Raw genomic sequence first — 12,786 nt, 5'->3', positions numbered from 1 at the left:
TAATTGGCTATATGGTTGTTGCGGATCAGTCACTAAGTTGTGTCCAACTCTTTGCGACCCCATGTACTGCAGCACACCAGGCTTCCCTGCCCTTCACCATCTTCCAGAGCTTGCTCAAACGCATGTCCATTGAGTCAGTGATGCCATCCAACCATCTCATCCTCTGTCGCTCCCTTCTCCTCCTGCCCTCAATCTTTCCCAGCATCACGGTCTTTTCTAATGAGTCAGTTCTTCCCATCAGGTGGCCAAAGTGTTGGAGCTTCAACTTCAGCATCCAGTCCTTCCAATGAATATTTAGGGTTGATTTCCTTTAGGATTGACTGGTCTGATCTCCTTGCTGTCCAAGTGACTCTCAAGAGTCTTCTCCAACACTACAGTTCAAAAGCATCAATTCTTCAGCTCTCAGCCTTCTTTATGGTCCAACTCTCACATACGTACATGACTACTGGAAAAACCATAACTTTGACTATATGGACCTTTGTTGGCAAAGTGATGTCTCTGCTTTTTAATACTCTCTCTAGGTTTGTCATAGCTTTTCTTCCAAGGAGCAAGCGTCTTTTAATTTCGTGGCTGCAGTCACAGTCCACAGTGATTTTGGAGCCCAAGAAAATAAAGTCTATCACTATTTTCATTTTTCCCCATTTATTTGCCATGAAGTGATGGGACTGATGCCATGATCTTATTTTTTGAATGTTGAGCTTTTAACCAGCTTTTTAACTCTCCTCTTTCACTCTCATCAAGAATCACTTTAGTTCTTCTTCGCTTCCTGCTATATGGTCATTTACAACAAAGAGTGGTATATTTAATAATATTTGTAAGCTGTGTGCTACCTATCCTTTCTATCAGTAAAATTTCTAATAAACATATATATGCACATTGTTCTAGAAAGCCACTTGCTGAACATTTATCAACCCTTCAGCACTCTAAGTTGTCATATCACCTTGCCTCCCAATGGGAGAGGGAGACCAACCGTGCTTGTCTAGATCAAGTTAATGAATACCAGCCTCCATCAAACATAGTATACTTATTTTAGGCAAACTGTGCTATTTTCTTTTAACCTTTTCCCTGATTTTATTCTAGGTCCTTGAAATACATCACTTCTAATTTTCAGCCCAAATTATGCAAGTATGTAAGACTTCCTCTAATTCTGTAAATAGTAATTTTCTGACTCTGCCTTTTCCTTCAACATACTGATTCATCAGTTCTAAGATGCACTTTTTTTTTTTTCACATTCTAACATCTCTGAAATCGAGAATCCTCTTATAGTCACTGTTGGCCCGGCAGCAGCTGTGTCACTGCTTCCCATGTGTGAACTTGGCCATAGCTCTTCTATTGGCATCACTGCAGATGAGCTTAACTGATGTCTAAAACGTCCTTTAAAAGGCTGCTTGCTGAAATAAAAGGTTACCGTAGTCACAGAACTGCAGAGAAACAGAGCAACAGGGACAAACTGGTAGAAATAAACCAAATGTTTCACTATGGAGGAATGGCCAAAATGCAATTCAGCCCTATTCTCACATTGAATCAAACTTCAGGAGTGAGAAGGGAGTGTCAATGCTTTTCAAAAATATTGATAACCCTACTCTTAAGAGACTTTGGGCTTCCCAGGTGGTGCTAGTGGTAAAGAACCCACCTGCCAATGCAGGAGACATAAGAGATGTGGGTTTGACCCCTGAGTCGAGAAGATCCCCTGGAGGAGGGCATGGCAACCCACTCCAGTATTCTTGCCTGGAAAATCCAATGACTGGCAGGCTACAGTCCATAGGGTCACACAGAGTTGGACACAACTAACCACACACCCACACAAGAGACTTTGGGATCTTCTAATTGCTCTCTTCTCTTCCTCAATGTGAAAACATTGACCTTGCCCTACACTTTTTCCTTTCCCTATATTTTTTTGAGCTGAATTCCCTTTCTCACCACTTCCCAGCACCAGCAGATACTAGATGCTTCCAGTGGGACCCCCAGACAGCACTCCCATCTCCTCGGCCTCCCCATCAGGAGAAGAGGCTTATTCCTTGCTCTTGTCATAGTTGGCCAGCACCCAGGGCTGGTATGGTGCCTCATAGGAGGGCATCCAGAAATCCAGGAGTTTCCTTCTACCTTGTTGCTCTGCTGTCTTCATGATGGCAGTCCTCATGTTCCAAGATCAGATCAGATCAGATCAGTCGCTCAGTCGCATCCTACTCTTTGCGACCCCATGAATCGCAGCACACCAGGCCTCCCTGTCCATCACCAACTCCCGGAGTTCACTCAGACTCATGTCCATCGAGTCAGTGATGCCATCCAGCCATCTCATCCTCTGTCGTCCCCTTCTCCTCCTGCCCTCAATCCCTCCCAGCATCAGAGTCTTTTCCAATGAGTCAACTCTTCGCATGAGGTGGCCAAAGTACTGGAATTTCAGCTTTAGCATCATTCCCTCCAAAGAAATCCCAGGGCTGATCTCCTTCAGAATGGACTGGTTGGATCTCCTTGCAGTCCAAGGGACTCTCAAGTGTCTTCTCCAACACCACACTTCAAAAGCATCAATTCTTCAGTGCTCAGCCTTCTTCACAGTCCAACTCTCACATCCATACATGACCACAGGAAAAACCATAGCCTTGACTAGACGAACCTTTGTTGGCAAAGTAATGTCTCTGCTTTTGAATATGCTGTCTAGGTTGGTCATAACTTTCCTTCCAAGGAGTAAGTGTCCAAGATAAGGCACCACAGAATCAACCTTGTGAGGGGTAGGATAGGGAGTGGGGAGAGAAAGGCCTGTTCCTGTCTTTAAGGGTGCAATCTGAAAATTGCACAGGTTACCTTTTCTCATAACAGCCCATAAGCCAGAACTTTGTGATATGGCCACACTGAACTGCAAGGAAGAATAAATAGCTATCTTACTTCTGGAAGACCATGAGCCCAGGCTTAGAAGAAGGGGAGAGCTTATGTTGGAGAGCAACTGCCACTCCCTGCCACCCCATCCTTGGAGTGAATGCCAGCTGAAATGCCAACACTTTTACTAGGCCTCCCTGCTGAATCCCCCAGTATCCAGAAGCACTGAATCCCAGCAGCTCTGCCTCTTAGCAATGATGCTCCTCAAAACATGCTCAGAACCCTTTGTACCTCTTGGATTCTCTCATCCCTTCTGTGCACATGTCTTATCCCCCTACCAAATGTAAATCTCCTTGAGGGCAGGATCCAAGTTGGATTCAGTTTGCATTTTCCATGCTAGGAAGCAATTCTTGCATTGAAATTGGTTCAAGTATTTATCCTGCCTTCCTGTGGGAACTATAAATAGGGATAACCAAATAGGTAAGGAGAAATTTCCTTTTATAGAAATATTCCAGCTAATATATAAAGAAGAAATGATAGGATTAAAATATCACCACTTCATAATTCCTAAAGAAATAACAATGGATTGAACATGACTGTTGACACCTCAAAAGGAGAGACAAACCTACACATTTTTAAACCTCTGCAATTTGGGGGCTTCCCAGGAAAAGCTGGTGAAGAATCCATCTACCAATGCAGGACACATGAGAGGTGGGGCTTCAGTCCCTGGGTCAGGAAGATCCCTAGGTGGAGGAAATGGCAACCCACTCCAGTATTCTTGCCTGGAAAATTCCATGAACAAAGGAGACTGGTAGGCTACAGTCTATGGGGTCACAAAGAACTGGACATGAGCAAACACGTGCACACACACATAGTTATTAGTTTATTAGCATCATCCAGGACTCAGATGTTCAGTATTCCTCCTGAAATTACAGAAAAATGCAAATGGAAAGAATCCAAGTCAAAATTATGTAACAAAACAGCACTCTGTCACAAAAGCATGTTAAATTATAAGAATGTTATTTTAAAACACTGGCACTTTAAGAAAATGATAGTCTTGAAAAACCACGGAATTGCCAAATTGTTCTCTAAACTGCTAAGCAGATAAACATATGACCCTAATGAATGAGCTTGAATTTTTTAAAAAATCAAATTCAAATAAATCAGATAATTCACACTGAGATACAAAGTTTATGTATCTTCTTCCCTCATGTCTATTGATTATAAAGGGGCAAACCATAATATAGGAAAATATACCTAATTTAAAGTGTGGTACACAATTTTAAAAGTTGACCCAATTAGTTAAGTATCTTTAATGGAACATCTCAAGTTTCCTAAATAATCCACATTTAGATAAAAAGGAAAATATATTTACAACCAGCACTTTTTTCCCAGAGCCTCTGTCAATGTCAACAAAAAACTTAATATGTCAGTCTTGTATTTTAAGCTCACACTTCTGGGGCTACATTCTCAGGTTTTTAACAAGGGAACTGCAAATATAACTGCCTAGCACATGGACTGTTTTACTAGTCCCTCAGGGACAGACTTTCAAAATGCTTAATTCCAATAATCCCATGCTGTGAGTAGATGGGTTAGTCTTCACTTTGTAAATGTAACTGTGCTCTGTGAACTCGATATCAACTGATCAAGATTTGAGCCTCAGTTATAAAGGAAAACTGTCTCAATTCAACTTTTATTATCCTAATCATGAGTATGCAAGGTATGTAGACAAAAGCTTTTTATCAGCTAACTATATGAAAGATAAAACACTGTAATAATTCATGCGATCCAAAATGGGCAAAAGGAAAAGACTAGCTTCTGCTCAAGGAGAAAATTTTCAGACCTATGGGAAGGACCAGAGAAGGCAATGGCAACCCACTCCAGTACTCTTGCCTGGAAAATCCCATGGACGGAGGAGCCTTTTAGGCTCCAGTCCATGGGGTCACTAAGAGTCAGGCATGACTGAGAGACTTCACTTTTACTTTTCACTTTCATGCATTGGAGAAGGAAATGGTAACCCACTCCAGTAATCTTGCCTGGAGAATCCCAAGGACAGAGGAGCCTAGTGGGCTGCCGTCTATGGGGTTTCACAGAGTCAGACACGACTGAAGTGACTTAGCAGCAGCAGCAGCATGGAAAGGACAATACTAATAAAAAGTTGTATTTGTTTAGAAGCATTCAGAATGTCAACAAAACAGCTGCAATTGTTTTTCTTTTTTTGCAATCACAGGGTGGTGTTCAGTTAACAGAATAAGAATTATTTCATATAAGCTTCATCAGAGAGCACTGAAGATGAAAAAAACTTCCATTCCCATATATAACTACCTTGCGCTATGCACCAACAAGAACATGCTTTAAATTTCCAGGCAAATTTGCAACCCCCATATAGTACCAGGCAGGGTTAGTAGCTGTTGAAAGTATCACTGGGACAGGGCCATCTAAAGACACATTTGGTAGTATGTTAACTATATAAAAAAAATACACTGTGCAGTTTAAAAACAAATCTTACACAGCCTTACATTCCAGTTTTTTTCTTTGAAAGGAGTGAGCTGTCCACATTGGGGTTAAATTCTTTATAGACAAGAGAAAAAAAAACTGGGTTAGAAGGAACTTATTCATCATCTTCCTCTTCATTTTCTTTTTTAAAAAACTCTTGCCTTATTTATTTCTGGCTGCACTGGGTCTTCATTGATGCAGGCTTTTCTCTATTTGTGGTGAGTGGGGGCTACTCCCTAGTTGCAGTGCGCAGGCTTCTCATTACGGTAGCTTCTCTTGCTGCAGGGCTCCAGGCTCAGGGGACTTAGTAGCTGTGGCTCTCGGGCTCTCCTCATATTCCTTCTTATTCTCGCTTTTTTCACCCTTGACGACTCCTTTGGTTGCTACATCACGATAGTCAGTCATGTCTGACTCTTTGCAACCCCGACTCTGAGCCACCAGGGAAGCCTACTATTAAGAGATATTTCTAAGTATAAAGACAGGTCAACTTAAAAAGTATCAGCAGATAAATGTTTGACTTTATCTTATAATCTATGAAAATACGGAAGCTTCAGGAACTGCATGTCACCCGTGTGCACGGCCATGCTGATCTTCCGCATCGTTGCAACGTTAGTATATGCGCTCACTGTTGCCACGCCGGGTTTCCCTTAAGCCTGGCATGCAGCAATACTCTTCTCGTACTTTCCCTCCAGCTGAGCAGTCTTCTCACAAGGCTGCTTGGCATCTGCTGCAGTGTTAGTCCACATCTCTCCCAGTTTCTTTGCAGCTTTGCCCGTGAAGAGGCCAGGGTGTTCTCCTTTGATTTTTGGACAATACTCAGAATAAAACCAGGAAAAGGCTGAAGGAGGCCTCTTGGGTACATTGGGATCTTTGAACTTCTTTTTTGTTTCCTCTTTAGGAGGGATATGAATTTTAATTTCTTCTTCATGACGGGCCTTGTCTGTCTGCCTTTGCCATGTCTACGAATGTCCCTTTCGCTTGAGCAGATGTGGTCCTCCACCTCTCTGCACACTTCTTAGAAAACTCTGAGACGTTGACTGAGCATCTGGGTGCTTCTTCTTGTGCTCCTCCCAGCAGGTTCGCACAGAAAATGCATATGATGTTTTTCTCTTGGTTTCTTAGGATCTCCTTGGCCCACGTTTAGTTATTTTTCCGCAGCCGAGCACAGGGTCAGCCAGTGCTACCCGGCTCTCACTCGCCCTGGTGCCATCTCTGAAAAACAACATACTGCGAGGGCTGTGAGACCGGGAGCCAGACACAGCCTCCTCACTCTCTCCAGTCTGTCAACAACCGTACATTTTGTGTCTGTCTGACAGGGTCTTTCAAAAATAGATAATCTGGGGACTTCCCTGGCAGTCCAGTTAAGATTTCAAACTTCCATTGCAGGAGGCATGGGTTCTACCCCTAGCCAGGGAACTAAGATCCCACATGCCTTGAGGTACAGATGGAAAAATAAAATCTGAACTTAAAAGAAATATAGAGGAGGGGGGAATATTTTAAATAATACCATAGGTGGGAATCTCTAAAGGACAAATGACCTGGTTTCTTCAATATGTAAGTTGAAAGGAAAAAAGAGAAAGACAAAAGGGAAAAACCTATAGATTACAAGAAGCTTGAAAGGTGCATCAGTCACTTGCAATATGTAGACCTTATTTCAGTTCAGTTCAGTCGCTCAGTCATGTCTGACTCTTTGCGACCCCATGAATCACAGCACGCCAGGCCTCCCTGTCCATCACCAGCTCCTGGAGTTCACTCAAACTCATGTCCATCGAGTCGGTGATGCCATCCAGCCATCTGATCCTCTGTCGTCCCCTTCTCCTCCTGCCCCCAATCCCTGCCAGCATCAGAGTCTTTTCCAATGAGTCAACTCTTCTCATGAGGTGGCCAAAGTACTGGAGTTTCAGTTTTAGCATCAGTCCTTCCAAAGAAATCCCAGGGCTGATCTCCTTCAGAATGGACTGGTTGGATCTCCTTGCAGTCCAAGGGACTCTCAAGAGTCTTCTCCAACACCACAGTTCAAAAGCATCAATTCTTCGGCACTCAGCTTTCTTCATAGTCCAACTCTCACATCCATACATGACCACTGGAAAAACCACAGCCTTAACTAGACGGACCTTTGTTGGCAAAGTAATGTCTCTGCTTTTGAATATGCTATCTAGGTTGGTCATAACTTTCCTTCCAAGGAGTAAGTGTCTTTTAATTTCATGGCTGCAGTCATCATCTGTAGTGATTTTGGAGCCCCAAAAAATAAAGTCTGACACTGTTTCCACTGTTTCCCCATCTATTTCCCATGAAGTGATGGGACCGGATGCCATGATCTTAGTTTTCTGAATGTTGAGCTTTAGGCCAATTTTTTCACTCTCCTCTTTCACTTTCATCAAGAGGCTTTTGAGTTCCTCTTCACTTTCTGCCATAAGAGTGGTGTCATCTGCATATCTGAGGTTATTGATATTTCTCCCAGCAATCTTGATTCCAGCTTGTGCTCCTTCCAGCCCAGCGTTTCTCATGATGTACTCTAAACAAACAATGAAAATAACCAAACATGCAAACCTGAACTGAGTGAATATTTGAAATGAAGCAATTATTGTTGATTTTTAAGGTCCAATAATGATATTATGGTTATGTCCTTGGTTAGGAGTTCTTATCTTTTGGAGATTCAAGTTGAAATATTTACAGATTAAATAACATAAAGCCATGGGGGAGGGATGTATAGGTGAAAAATAGAAATGAGTTGATAGTTATAGTTGGGTGATGGGTACATGGAGTTTTATAATATATTTTCTCTACATTTATTTTTGCTTGAAATTCTCCATAATATATTTTTAATACAAAAAATGGCCTCCTTCATGGTGTCTAGATCAGTATTTACACATAGTAGGTACTCTGTGAAAAATATGTACTGAATTGTCAGACTGTATCAGCTTTAGGGTCATCTGGGCTCCAATACCCATTTTCAGTGCTGATATTCACCCAATATCTTACATACAATGACCGCTCGCTGCCTTCTTAGAATTCCTATCAGGCCCCTCATGTAGGACATGAATAGACAGCTGATCAGAGCTGAATACACCTGGGGTAGCAACCAAATCACAGATAGGTGAGCCAATCAGATTCTCTCTCAGTGACTTGAAATAAGATGCTAGGACTTGTTCAGACAAGAAGGGGCCCTACAAATGAAAGATTTTATAGGGTGGAGGGCAAAAGTCTGCACCACATACTTTTACATGAAAAGAAGTTCAACTTCACTCACTGTAAGAGACATACAAATTGAAACTACAGTGAAAAACCATTCCGTACCCATCAAATTAGCAAAAATTCAGAAGTGTAGCAACATATATGTTGGCAAGGTGGTGATGATACAGGGACTCTTCATATATTGCAGGTAATAATACAAACGAGTACAGCCCTGTGAAGAGGAAGTTGGTAATACCTATCACGTACCTTGTGAGCCAGAAATCCCATTCCTAAGAATTTAAGCTCAAAAGACACCTCGGACAATACAAAACTACATAGGCACAGGGTTATTTATTACAGCATTATGGGTAAGTTACAACTGCAAAATACCGGAATATTCCTTTCTGTCTGTGTATATTCCTTGTGTCTGGCTTCTTTGATTCAAGGTTTTTTGAGATTAGTGTTTGTTGTCGTGTGTATCATAGTTCCTTTCTATTATTACAGAATAGCGGTCCACTATATGGGTATACCACAATTTGATCCAGTCATCTGGTGATGGACATCTGCATGCTTCCAGGTTTTTTACTATTATGAATAAAGTGACTATGAAAATTCATATACAAGTCTTTGTGTGGATGTAGATTCTCATTTCTCTTAGGTAATACATGTGAGTAAAGTTTCTAGGTCACATGGTAAATATAAAACTTTACAATACAGATTTATTTTAAAAACTTCCAATTTCCCCCAAAGTGGTTCCAATAGCAATATCTTCATCAATGATGTTATTGTCCTTCTCTTAATTTTAGCCATTCTAGTGAGTGTAATGGTATATCATTGTGGTTTTAATATGAATTTCCTGATGATTAATGTTCTGGAGCATCTCTTTTATGTGATTATTGGCCACCAGTATATCTTATTAGTGAACCAGGGCTTCATGGAAAAACTGTTCACTCCAGAGCTAAAACATCACAGCCACAGCAGATTCCTTGACATATATACACACCTTCCTACTTGCAACCGAGGCTTCCGGATTTGAACCACTCTGAACTGACCTCCTGCAGGGCAGAAATTGTATTCTTTTTTGTTGCCTCCTTTTCCCCAGGGTGTGGCACTTAATGGATGCTCATAATGGTTTGTTGGAATGAATTTATTTCTGTAGTTCTGTTAATGTCTTACTACCTGGAAATCCACAGGTTCCATCCCTGGGTCGGAAAGATCCCCTGGAGAAGGGAATGGCTAACCATTCCAATATTCTTGCCTGGAGAATCCCATGGACAGAGAAGCCTGGTGGGCTACCATCCACCGCATCACAAAGAGTCGGACATGACCAAAACGACTTAGCACACATGCATGCACCTAGAAATCCAAAGACCCAAGAAAAGATATAGAAAACAGAAAGAACTTCTTAGCAATGGATGTTAGTATTTTGTTCCTCTCTTGCCTCCATAGACAGTCCACCACCTGGCCTCTTTCATCGGCCATTGTGTTTCTCTTTGGCTTGTAACTTCCTCTCAGTAACAGGCAGTAAGATACCAGCCACCGAAGAACACACTATTCCTGGGGTCAGTTTCAGACATCCTGTTTTTCTATGACAGTTATCACTTAAATAGGGGTCTAGTTTCCTGGCTTGAGCAGCTTATTCCCATGCTGGGCATGCATTCTTAGCAGTGATATAGCTGATTGGCACTACAAGATAGCTGGACTTTCCCCACCCAGGGCAGGGGGAGAAGGTTGGAAGGTAAATATTTCACTATTGCAAAGGGGACAACCCTTTGGGTAAGTGGAAAGCAAAAGCACTCAATGATTTCTTGTGTAAACATATCAGTTATCTATTGCTGCATAATAAACTTCTCAAAATTTAGTAGCTTAAAACATTGGAAATCCCCATAGACAGAGGAGACTGGAGGGGTTGTAAAGGGTTGGACACTATGGAGCAACACTTTTAAAACATCAACAATTAATTATTTATCCATTCTGTGAGTTTAAAGGGCAGTTCTTATGTTGGTCTTGCCTGACCCTACTCATGCAGCTGCATTCTGGACTCGATGGAATGGAATGACCTCACTTGTGTGTCTGGGGCCTTGGGTGCAATGGCTGGAATGTTTGAAAGAAATGGGCCTCTCTCTCCACTGGCTCTCATATCCTGGACTTCTCAGCATAGTGGTTTCAGGCCCAAATCCCAAGAGGACCAGAGTAGGAGCTGCTAGGTCTCTTGAGACTTGCTTAGAAGTCATACATAACCTCTGCTATGTTCTATTGGCCAAAGCCAATCAAAAGGCCAGCCCAGATTCAAGGGGTAGAGAATTAGACTCCATCTCTTGGTAGGAAGAGCAGCAAAGCACTTGTGGCCATTTTAATCCACCACATGATCTGATAGCAGTAGCATACCCCAAGCTCTATGAGACCAAATGTATAAAAAAGCGTCAGAACAGAGCTGAAGTGTGGATAGGGAACACAAGTGAATAAAACTTGTTTTTGTTTTTCTGGCTGTGCGGTACCTGGGTTATTTTGTTTTATTTCTAGAAAGAAAATGTCAAAAGAAGAATTGTGAGGGTGGTGGAGAGAGTTCAGATCACCAAGACACAATAGAAGGAGCTAGAGCTGTTTGTCCTGGTGATGAAAAGGCTCAGAGGACATGGGGAACTGATTCCAAATGTTTAGAAGACTAGTACCTATTAGGAGCTTGTTTGTGTGCTACCAGAAAGCAGAACTAGAACCAGGAGGTAGACATTTCAGGGAAGCAGATTTTCCTTAATTTAAGAGAGAACTAACAATCAGAGATGTACATGAATGAGATGAACTACCACAAAAGATGGGCTTCCCCAGTGGCTCAGAAGGTAAACAATTTGCCTGCAACACAGGAGACCCAGGTTCAATCCCTGGGTCGGGAAGATCTCCTGGAGAAGGGAACGGCTACCCACTCCAGTATTCTTAGCTAGAAAATTCCAAGGACATAGGAGCCTGGTGGGCTAGTTCATGGGGTCACAAAGAGTTGGACACGACTGAGTGACTAGCACTGACTTTTTCACCACAAGAAATAGTGAACCACTCTCCATTGTGGTATGGAAGCAAATGTTGGTGACCACTGTTCTAGAAAGTAGGAGTTATTCATGCATCTGGTGGGGCCTCTGGGATTCCTCCCAACTTCGAGATTTGATGATGCCACTCCCTTCTATTGTTACTGTGGGGCCTCTGTGATATTCACGTTACCCAACTGCTAGTTCCCTGGGCAGTTTCCAGAACCTCTATGCTGCCAGTGGCCTGAGCTCTGCAAAGCCCCAAGTGACAGCTGGGTGGCACAGGCCTGCACCCATCCTTCCTGGAGTTCTCTGGCAGTTTTGCTCCTTCAGTTTGCTATTGTCCTAAGATTTGCTTCTGATGTTTTCCAGGAGGTGAAAACCATCCATCTTACCCTGTCTGGGGTGGATGTGTTTCTTGCGGCCCAGAGACAACCACCAACATTGACTCCTTTATTTTTAATTACTTATTTGGCTGGGCTGGATCTTAGTTGTGGCATGCGGGATCTTTTTGTTGTAGCCTTTGGGTTTCTCTAGCTGTGGCGCGAGGGCCTCTCTCTAGTTGTCCGCAGGCTAAGTAGTTGTGGTGCGTGGGTTTAGGTGCCCCGTGGCATGTGGGATCTTAGTTCCGCAACCAGGGATGGAAACCAAGTCCCTTGCATTGGAAGGCAGATTCTTTTTTTTAACGTATTTCTTTTTGGCTGTGCTGGGTCTTCGTTGCTGCATGCCGGCTTTTCTTTAGTTGCAGTGAGTCGGGGCTACACTGTAGTCGTGGTGCACAGGCTTCTCATTGCAGCGGCTTCTTTTGTTGCAGAGCACAGGCTGTAGCGTGCTCCGGCTTCAGTAGCTGTGGCGCATGGGCTCAGTAGTTGTGGTTCCTGGGCTTGAGAGCACAGGTTCAATAGTTGCAACGCACGGGCTCAGTTGCTTCGCAGCATGTAGAATCTTCCCAGAGCAGGGATCGAACCCATGTTTCCTGCATTGGCAGGTGGATTGTTTACCACTGAGCCACTAGGGAAACCTAAGCTGAGTGAGATCTCTTTCTTCCTGTGTTTGAAGATTTTTCCACCTCAGCGTGCCGTCTTCTCTCACTACTCTGCATCCACTGAAGGCAAGGCTGTCTCTCCTTCCTGCTTAGTTTAGGGGGAGGTGGGCTGTGGCAAGGCAGCTCCTGCATCTCCTCTGGAGCATGTTTGCCAGGGACCTGCTTTTAGCAAGCTGCTCAACCCTGTGCTGTTTCAGTGTGTGTTCTGCTTGCTGGTGGTTGTCTGTAAGTCTTGCCGGT

At 43.0% G+C, this 12,786-nt stretch overlaps 1 pseudogene; it reads right to left on the bottom strand.

Annotated features, from left to right (window-relative positions):
• Window positions 1-5,834: 5,834 nt before the first annotated feature.
• On the bottom strand, window positions 5,835-6,454 carry LOC102410826 (annotated as a pseudogene).
• Window positions 6,455-12,786: the final 6,332 nt, after the last annotated feature.

The sequence above is a fragment of the Bubalus bubalis genome, chromosome 4 (assembly GCF_019923935.1).
Source record: "Bubalus bubalis isolate 160015118507 breed Murrah chromosome 4, NDDB_SH_1, whole genome shotgun sequence".
NCBI classification, from domain to species: domain Eukaryota; kingdom Metazoa; phylum Chordata; class Mammalia; order Artiodactyla; family Bovidae; genus Bubalus; species Bubalus bubalis.
This window is presented reverse-complemented; position numbering and strand designations above follow the sequence as displayed.